This window comes from Bufo bufo, chromosome 6, assembly GCF_905171765.1.
Source record: "Bufo bufo chromosome 6, aBufBuf1.1, whole genome shotgun sequence".
In the NCBI taxonomy this organism is placed as follows: Eukaryota; Metazoa; Chordata; class Amphibia; order Anura; family Bufonidae; genus Bufo; species Bufo bufo.
Window position 1 is genome coordinate 311,552,852 of NC_053394.1, and position 10,798 is coordinate 311,563,649.

General features: G+C 47.1%; 1 protein-coding gene across 3 annotated transcripts in view; it reads right to left on the reverse strand.

Moving 5' to 3' along the window:
- ACLY (ATP citrate lyase) overlaps positions 1-8,475 on the reverse strand; it is an 85,308-nt gene extending 76,833 nt beyond the window's left edge. For 2 of the 3 annotated variants that reach the window (XM_040435342.1, XM_040435340.1), the window contains exon 1: positions 8,352-8,475. The gene's annotated coding sequence lies outside the window, so the exon portion shown is untranslated. The other variant, XM_040435341.1, reaches the window with a different exon arrangement.
- Between the last annotated feature and the right edge of the window lie 2,323 nt (positions 8,476-10,798).

Below are 10,798 nucleotides of genomic sequence, written 5' to 3' on the forward strand. Positions count from 1 at the left end.
GGCACTCCGCTTCAGCAAATAAATGACATCATGAAAATCTACTTTGTCCTCACAGTAAGATTTTTATCCACGCGAAGTAACCAAAAACGTTCCTTCTGAATGACAGTACACTGAAATACTACAGAGCCGTCCCATAGAAGTTAATGGGACGGCTTCTCACCGCTGCAATGTCATCGGCGAGCGGGTAAACACAGCGGAGAAGGCAGCGCTGACCCCCTGCTGATCAGATATTGAGGAGAATAGGTCATAAATATGAAAATCATGTAAAACCCCTTTAACATTAGCATCAGATTTCGGTACATAAAATACGCTCTATATACGGATACAAATGAAAGAGGCCTTAGACATAAAAATGCCTGTGCAACACTTTTTTGGTACATTGTTTCCCTAATGTAAAGTGTGCAAAACAGCAATAGTCAGACTGGGCAAGTCAAGAAAGATTTAGGCCTCTTTCACACAACCATATGGCTTTTTTAGTGTTTTGCGGTCCATTTTTCACGGATCCGTTGTTCCGTTTTTTTGTTTCCGTTGGGTTTCTGTTTCGTTTTTCCGTATGGCATATACACCTTACACACACAAGTTCGCTCATCCCTACTAAAGACCTCGCAAGGGAAGCAAAAGTTTGCATAATCTTTTCGGAAAACAGCTCTATAGTACTGAGATTTGCTTAAAAGGAACCTGTACCCATGAAAAGACAGTGCAACCTGCAGGCACCATGTCACAGAGCAGGAGGAGCTAGGACCTCACATCTTTCTATGGGTTGGAGCCTAGCGGGCTGGTCCCCGTTCTTCTCAGCCCATCAGTCGGAACCCCACCAATTTAACAGTTATCCCCTCTCGCAGGGTTTCTCAACTCCGGTCCTCGGGGCCCACCTACCGGTCATGTTTTTTAGGATTTCCTTAGTATTGAGCAGGTGATCTAATTAGTGTCCATCCATCAGGACTTACCACAGGTATTCATTCTGTAGGATATTCTCAAATCCTGACCGGTAGGTGGGCCCCGAGTCGAGAAACCCTGCCCTATCCAGTAGATAGGAAATAGACAACTTGTTCTAACTGAAATACCCCTGTAATGGGGTTGCTGCATCTAGGATATTTGTGGCATGTCACTAAGATATGCTGTAAATGTCCAATTATGGCGGCCATGTTCCGGACATAGCCTTAAGGATAGGCCCCATTACTTGCTGGGGTATTCAAATATTTCATTTTCCCTTTTGTTTCTGAAATTTGTCCTGAGACCACTTAAGTAGATCCAAACATTTTGGTCATGTATGACCTTTATCAATGGTAATCTGTGGCAGCATATGACGAAGCAGAGGCTGGATATGTACCATGAACATGGCAGGATGGGTGCCACAAAATGGCATGCAGCATCTGAAGGAATACAGTGTCATCCTGCTCAATAGTGATGGTCAGTTCGCAGTATTTGCCAGCGAACACATGCGGGCTTCCATCTTTAGTAAGGTAGACTCACCCATCCAGCGATGCACATGTAAGCCCTTACCTGTGCCGGGAGCCGGTCTAAAATCAAATGCAGTCACCGGGAGCAGGCAGTTCCGAGAACAGCCCGATGAAGGCCCCCGGTGGCTGTTCTTGGAACTGCCTGCTCCAGGTGACTGCATTTGATTTCCGACCAGCTCCCGACACAGGCACAGGTAAGGGGTTACCTGTGCATCGCCGGACGGGTGAGTCTACCTTACTAAAGATGGCAGCCCGCATGTGTTCGCTGGCTTTAGAAATATGAAGGGTTAAAATCAGCAGTACATTACTGACAGACATCAGTCTAGAAGACCAAAGCTGAGGAGATACGCCCATGGAAATCTCAAAGGACAAATGTATGGAAGAAGCTGGAGATCAGAGATGAGCCGCTGGCCAAGGATACAAAAAAAGAAAATAAGATCTATAATTATTTTGCTGTAATTTAGAAGAAAGGACTGAAAATCTAGGATATGGGTGGAGGCAGAAGGGCAATTAGGGACTTAGAGGATCAACAAGCAGCGGAGAAACAGCAGAGGATCTCACATGACAACGTGTTAGGCCTTGTAGGAGAAGGTTTTCTGAACAAGAAGGATATACAGTGAAAGCTCTCGATTTGAGCACCATCTTAAGAAGACCGCCCCTCAACCAGACTGGACTTCCAGGGACAGATTTTCAGTTCCATTAGATATTATGCAAACTCGCCAACCCCTAGAAGACCACTCTTTAATGCAATCTTCAAAGAGGTTTAACTGTATTTGGGGAATGGTTTAAAGGGAACCTGTCACCAAAAAAACACTTACTAAGCTGTTAATAGTACCTTTATAGTGCTGCATAGTAGTTTCCTAATGCACTTTTCCATCGTTTAGCCGCATCTAGCCTCTTTGAGAAATCGATGTTTTTTTCAGCCGCTGCCCCCTGCTTCAAGTCAGGTTTGAAGTCAAGGGGGCAGCGGCCTAGGCGTCTCCAATACTGTTCTACCCGCCTCCCGCATTGATAAGCCGGATCTCAGTGCCGGGACCGCATGCGCAGTAAAGGGCTGCTGTAGCGCGATCCCGGCTCCGGCTCGTACACTCAGCCGGCTTCAGTTTCACTACTGCGCATGCGCCCGCCAGCCTTACATACTAGCGCAGTTACAGAAGATGCCGGGTGCATGTACAGTAGCGAAACAGGGGGTTATAAAGCATACTGTTATGTACATCGCTAATGTCAGTCAGCTACATAACGTTATTTCTCATGACAGAAACCCTTTAACCTGCAGATTTGCTGCACAAAAATACGCATGGCGAATCCGTGCAGACACCCTTACTGAGAGGCTGACAACATGCTAAACAGTGTTCAACTGGAATCATTGCTCTTTATGTTACATGCTCCTATGTCTAGTTATTGCTGTTAGATACCCAAAATGGCGCCCCTGTTTTGTTTCGTTTTTACTCCCTCTGAGTGCTCACATAATCCGATCAATTCTGGGGAGAAGAAGCTGCCTCTAGTGCGCCAACGCTGACTGGCAGACCAGCACAATAGCAGGAGTCCACTATCTGACTGACTGAACTACTGAGCATGTGTGACCACTGCCACTGGGCACATTAGGTGGACGTTCTAAAAGGGAATAAAAAGAAAAGCAGCAATATCTGCACACATTTTTTTTCTAAATTATGTCAAATGAAAACGTGTTCTGTTCTAGCTAAATAAATTCCTATATTAATATTAAATATTTTATTTAAGCCTGAATGTTCCCTGCTCCCATGAATACATTTATGATGGGTGGAGGACACAACTAGGACTACTTGGAAGTTGGAACGACTATATAATAGAAGAACACCTTCAGAACTGTCACTCTCCCAGACACACCTCGTGACCTAAAAACTATCTCGCAGCAATATGGGCAAAGTAGCTTACAGCTTCTGGTTGGTGGTGACCAACCCAAGAGATCAGAGAGTCTCCATGTTCCTCCAGGACCAAACCTTGTCAACCTGACGTTTTAGCATATGAACTAACGCGACCCATCATGTTAAGACTTCGTGCACAAGGCTGCGTCCGTATTTCGTCCACCCTCCAGGTGCGTTACGTATTTTTCTCGTTCCCATCAATAGAGAGGACTATTATCCCCCCCCCCCCATGCGGACAGTAATAGAACATGTTGTATATTCTGCCGAATGGAAACATGGATCCACCAAAAATAAGGAGGTGTGCACGGCCCTATAAAAATGGATGGGTCAGTGTGCCATCTGCAAAAAATGTGGACAGCACACAGATGAAAAATACAGTCATCGGCATGAAGCCTAAGAGACTGAAAATACGCAGTAAGAAAAGTAGAATCAAAGCAGCATTTAGGCCTGTTTCACACCGCCGACATTAGTTCCAACAGGCTGTTCCAGCAGAGAACAGCCTGCCAGGGCTCCACAGATCTGGCATTCTCGGAAGTTACCGGAATGCCCGCCAGCCCCATAGACTATAATCCCGCTGCTACCTGGAATTCCGGTAACATCTGGCAATGCCGATCCAGAGAGGTCCGGCAGCCTGTTCTCTGTTCTCGCACGTGTGCCAATCAACGACATGCACACACTGCCTCAAGATCCTGGGCCAGATTACTTCTACACTGCCTGGCCGTGTCATTCAAAGCAGTGCGGGTACGGCCACCCAAGAAAATGAGTGGAGCCTCAGGGCAACGAGGTGCAATGCCAACGCCCCAAGGGCATCATTTGCATAACATTAAAAGGCCTATTTTTCCGGATTTGGGCCAAGTATAAAGATGGAACAAAGAGCATTAGGATCTGCTGACAAGCGCACATCTCCCATGTCAGCTAGATTTATTTCAAGGTTTTTTTTTATGACGATTTCAGCATGTTTTTGACTCTGACAAATGCTTAAAGGGAATCTCTCATTTTCAGGGTGTATTCACACAATTGTAGGTATTCTGCAGTCCGCAAAGACTGTGGGACTGCGGAATGGGCATACGGATGAGGACAGCACATGCTGCCCATTTTTGTGCCGACACATAGAAATGAAGGGGTCCGTGTGTAATCCGCAAACAATGCGGATCAAAAATACTGTCAGGTGAGTGGGGCCTCAGAGTAAGCATACTGCCATGTAGGGTAGGTGCCCGTAAACAGAACTATAAATTTCTTAGGAAAATCTGGTCTTCTGATCCTACTGCACCATTTGCCAGTAACGCTGCCCAGTGCCCCCCAGATTTTACAAGAAGGGCATAGAACCTACCTTACATGGCGTTAAGCTTTGCAGGTGACAGATTCCCTTTATCACTGATTTAAAGGGATTCTGTCACCAGCGACCTCCCTGTCCAGCTGTCTGCATAGACACATAGCTGTGGTTCACCTGCCTAAGGCTACTTTCACACTAGCGTTTTAGTTTTCCGGTACTAAGATCCATTATAGGGGCTCAATACCGGAAAAGAACGCTTCAGTTTTGTCCCCATTCATTGTCAACGGGGACAAAACTGAACAGAACGGAATGCTCCAAATGCATTTCGTTCCGTTTAATTGCGTTCCCAGACCGGAGAGCAAATCGCAACATGTTGTAGTTTGCTTTCCGTCCTGGGATGCGGAGCAAGACGGATGATCAGGCATGAACCCCAAGGCAGGTCAATGGGGACGGATCCGTTTTCTCTGCCACAATAGAAAACGGATCCGTCCCCCATTGACTTTCAGTGGAGTTTATGACTGATCCGTCTTGGCAATGTTATAGATAATACAATCGGATCCGTTCATAACAGATGCAGACGGTTGTATTATCAGTAACGGAAGCGTTTTTGCTGAACCCTGACGGATCCAGCAAAAACGCTAGTGTCAAAAAAGCCTAAGGCCCCTATGACACAAGCGAGTTTTCGGCGTGGGTGCAACGCGACACATGAACGCATAGAACCCGCACTGAATCCTGATTCATTTCAGTGGGTCTGTGTACATGAGCGGTTTTTTTTTCACGCACCAGTTCTGCATGTGTGAGAATTGCAGCATGTTCTATATTCTGCGTTTTTCACGCAGCTCTGGCTCCATAGAAGTGAATGGGGCTTCAGTGAAAAACGCATTGCTTTCGGAGCCAATCCGTCACGCTCGTGTGAAAGAGGTCTAAAACTCTGTTTTTCTTTTGTTGATCCGAGGCTCCGTTCCTGAATTATGATAGTTATTCTTAATATGCAAAGGAATACTTTCACACTGGCGGTTTGGCTTTCTTTTTGAGGGATCCGTTTCAGGGCTCTCACAAGTGGTCAAAAACGGATCAGTTTTGCCCAAATGCATTCAGAATGGAAAAGGATCCGCTCAGAATACATCAGTTTGCCTCCGATCAGTCGAAACTGAGCCAAACGTTTTCTCTGGCACAATAGAAAACGGATGCGTCCTCCATTGACTTTCAATGGAGTTCATGACGGATCCGTCTTGGCTATGTTACAGATAATACAAACGGATCTGTTCATGACGGATGCATGCGGTTGTGTTATTGTAACGCATCCATTTTGCAGATCCATGATGGAACCGCCCAAAAACGCGAGTGTGAAAGTAGCCGAAAACTGGCATGAAAATATCTGCCATGTCAACATACCCTAAGGGCATGTTCACACTACAGAAAATCCCACTGGAATCCATGGTAGGAATTCAAGGCTGACCCTCGCATACATTTGCCATGCCACAGATCCAAACGCACCTACGTGGCCGTGTTTTAAACGCCGATTCAACACGTTTTAGTTTATGCAACTTAGATTTCACATTAATGGCTTATGCAAAAAAAAACGTATTTTTGTTCCGCGTCCAACATGCATTTTGTGCGGGTCCGAGGCGTACTCTATCTTTTGCAGCCCCACTGAAGAGAGACAGCACACCGCGTGCTGTCCGCATCCGTTAGTCCGTTCTGTGGCGTCCGCAAAAAAATAGAACATGTCCTATTCTTGCCCATTTTACAGACAAGCATGGGACAGGTTTATAGAGGCCAGGACGTTCCATTCCGCAAAATGCAGAACGCACATGTCCGGTATCCAATCTGCGGACCGCAAAACAGGCTACGGTCGTGTGCTTGAGCCCTAAGGGTGCATTTACATGACCGTACGTATACTGCAGATCCGCAAAATACAGATAACATCCACGTTGCATATGTTTTATTTGTGGACCTATTTTAACAATGCTTGTTCTTGTCTGCAAAACGGACAGGAATAGGATCCGTTTTTATCTTCTTTGCGGGGCCGCGGAACATACATACGCATGAGGACAGGATATTTTTTGTGGCCCCACTGAAATAAATGGGTCCACATCTAACAGACAAAAGATGCGGATTGGATGCAGCACAAAAATACGGTTGTGTGAATGGGGCCTAATGTTGGAAAGAATCGGCAGAGTACAAGCGTATGTCATATGGGTTTCAATATGTCACACAGTATGTCAGTTTAGTGACGTGTCCCCTGCTGTGCAAGGACAAACTACGTAGGGGAAGCAGTGTAAGCCAGTGCCGATCTTTAACAGTGATCTTATGTTACTAAAGTCCCTTTAAAAGATCTCGATCCCTGAAAGATCCCGGGTGGCCGCACACCTCCTCCATGTTGGCCATGTGCTTGTGCTGCAATTCCTCAAGGATGACATTTCTCCGTACATCTGCAAGGACATGAATCTGAATATGGGTGAGGAAAACGTATTCTTTCCATATCAGTGGATAACCACCCAAAATCTCAACTTTCTCGACTTGGGAGGGGGAAGTGACAGACTGAGCTCGACACTGGTCAAACCGGAATTTTCAGGTTTCTCTGAAGCTATAGTTGATCACCTGGACAAATCCCTTTAAAAGGTTATTCGCATCTCAGACATTGGTGGCATATCACTAGGATATGCCACCAATACCAGATGGGAACAGGTCCTAGAGATGAGACCTGCACCTATCTCCAGAACGGGCTTCACTTTTATGACGGTTCCATAAATAATCGGGTGCGTGAACTCCCATGGGAGGTGAATGGAGAGGTGGCCGCGCTTGCGCAGTGGGCTCTCCTTTACCTAGGGGAGCCCTTACTTGCTCAGCTATTTTTGAAACTCCCATAGAAGTTAATGGAGAATGAGGGCGCATGTGCAGCTCGCTCCCTTTAGTGCTCTTTCACACGAGCGGATGCCATGCGGGTAATCCGCTGCGTGAAAGAGAGCCAAGATTTCTACATCATCTAATAAAAAGCACAACAGAGATCAACACGTGGGAGTCCTGGAAGAGAAGCCACGCTCCGTTCACTGCCGCACGCCCCCTAAAATCATCTCATGTAGCGAGAATTACAAAAACCTTCTCCCCATGAGAAATACTGCAGATAGCGACGTCTTATCTCAACCCACAGCAATCCGCGGACCCTCATGACGAATTCATTTAACCAGTAGGACAATAGCAAGTTATAGTTAGAAGAGCCGAGGAAGCTGAGATATGGGGGGCTGGTCTACGGGGGGGGGGCAACAGAATGTAAAACTGTCTGTAGAACAAACACGGGGTTAACTACGAGCACCACTAGAGATCTGTCAAGACTTACCTGGCAAGCGGCACCCCATTACTTACCTGTCCGGACCACCCCAAGTACTGAACGATATGGCGTTGCACATCTGACTACTAGGAAGCTATAATAATAGTAAATGATATAGCAGTGCCAAGCAGTGAGAGGTCAGGGGGCACCAAAGCATCCACCAGCCTGGCACCTGGGGTGGCAGAAGGAGCAATCACTGCTGGAAGTGATGGGCACAGATGAGTGTGCCAGCCCAAGAAGAGAACTAGTATATCTATATACACACCTGTGCCATACACAGAGGGCAGTGTGATGGTCCACAAACGGTGCCACCCATGCCCACTAGAATCACTATAGCCGTGTTCACTCCAGACGTTAGCGCAGAGTGACGCAGCAGCACTCACCCGGCTGTGTGTCCTGTGTCCAGACCTCTGGCAGCTCCGTCTCCTTTTGTTGCTGCCTATGAGCCCCCTCTTCCTACCACTGCCTCTCCTCACCATCTGCTGACATGGGTACATCACTTAGCTCGCCTTCTATTGGCTCTGCCCACACCACGTGTACTACATGCCAACTGCCGACCAATCACGTGCTAACGGCTCCCCAGAACGGAACCGCCCTCGACACGTGACGTACATGCCGTAAAGGCGCTTGGGAAATGTAGTCTTGAGGCATCATCAGCAGAGAACTGTACTGTAGTCGTTAGTTCTGAGCAGCAGGAGACAGTCATGTATCAGTGTGAATGCGGCTGTCAGGAGTTACAGCTCTAGTAGTTGTATTTGCAGATTAGGTGCAGGGGCCGACTGGCCATAGATCTTACAGGGAAATTTCCCGGTGGGCCGATGCCCAGGGGGCTGGCCAGTAGAAGTTTTGGGGGAAGTATTTTGTGACGGACTGTGATCAGGCTCGGACTGGCCCACAGGGGTACAGGGGAATCCCCCGGTGGGCCCCTGAGCAAGATGGGCCCCTAGTCTCCCACCCCCTGCACAAGTGGCACATAACACAGTAGACTTACTGCACTACATACATATATTCAATGTACAGCACCTCAACCAGCCTATGTTCATATAAAAAACTTGTTAAATTATTTATTATATTCGACTGTACGGTACGGTGGGCCCCCCAAAATAAATTTTACTGTTGGGCCCTAGGTACCCCAGTCCGACACTGACTGTGATATTTGGCTATGCTGGGGTGGTGTAATGTGCCACAATATGGTATCGCTGGCCCTGCCTTCCATCAACATGGACCCAACTACAAAATGGAGCTACATTTAGTATTTTTTCCAGGGCCACGTTTAGTTCCCAGTCCGCCCCTGGTTAGGTGTCTTAAAGGAATTGTACAGGATTAGAGAAACATGGCTACTTTCCTCCAGACAGCACCACAGCTGTCTACAGGGGGTGTGTGGCAATCCTGCCCACTTGGGTGGGACTGATCTCCAGTGGAGAAACAACTCGCGGACATAACTTATGGTGGTAGCGGAATCCGTAACGTAATTATTAGATAACCAGAACCTTGTACGCCAAACTTGAAAACAGACGTTCGCTCATCCCTATGTACAACCCTTTTACCAAAATGTCTCTTTCTCTTAGTTATCCCTATTATCCATCAACATTTATAGGTGTCGGTAAACTTTAAAGGAGTGTTCCAGAATTATAGGTTTACATGGAACACTGTGATCTGATCGCCTGATGGGAGTCACCCTATATTGCCCCTAATAACGCAGATGACAGGTAAGGACACCCCGCTCACCAGCCTCACCCTAGTATACCTGCCAACCCTTAGGCTGAGTTCACATTGGATGCTAATTACTTCCACTGTTCTCAGAACATCAATCCTGTTACATCGGTCTTGACACTATTCCAACTCTCCTGTGTTGGCGCTGGTACTGTATCAAATTTGCTACATCGGTCTTGCCACTATTCCAACTCTTCTGTATTGGCTCTGTCACTACATCAGCTCTGCTACAACGATCTTGCCACTATTCCAACTCTGCATTGTACAGCACTACTACAGCTCCGCTATTCCAAGTGGTCCCCAAGTTTGCATTGCTTCATTCCCGCATTGGTTCTGCTCCAGCCACATCTCCAGATCTGCTGAAGTCGCGCTCCTGCCCTGCTTCACCAGCGCCACCCGTCCATGCTGCTCCACACCGGTGTCTTAGTGGATCCACCTCACCTGTGGCCTGATATAGACCCAGTGTAAACATGGACCTAGCAGCCAGAGTGGCGTTCCTACACGAAAACCAACATATGCATCTAACAGACATGAAGGAGGCCTCTAAGACACTGGTTGTTAGAAGCAAACCCCCCCCCCCCCCCGCAACTGGTGTAATCGCAACTGGTGTAAAGGAAAACTGGCTTAGTTTCCCATAGCAACCAATCAGATTCCACCTTACATTTTCCAAAGGAGCTCTGAAAAATACAAGGTGGAATCTGATTGGTTGCTATGGCATTGCCAGTTTTCCTTTCCACCAGTTGCGATTAATCTGATGACCAGTGTTGCGGCGCACTGGCTTCTTGCTACTGGTTGGGAAGAGGAGTTTCCGAGCTCCCTGCATTACTTTCTGCATTATTTCCTTTTTGCTCCATCTCCTTCATGGACATCCTTGAGGACGAGTAGCAGCTCTTTCTGATGGCGGATTAGGCTTAAGTTCAGAAAGAACAGTAGAGACTACAGCTGAAGGTGTGACAGTTCCATTGTTTGCGGGTCAGATGTGGCTCAGGAATGCGGTCAGTCTTCTCTAATTTTACCATGAATTTCCTGTGATAGTCATTGGGGAACATGTCTCTCTCTCTCTCTCTCTCTCTCTCTCCACAGAATGTCACAGATTTTTTTAGGCTGCGCACACATT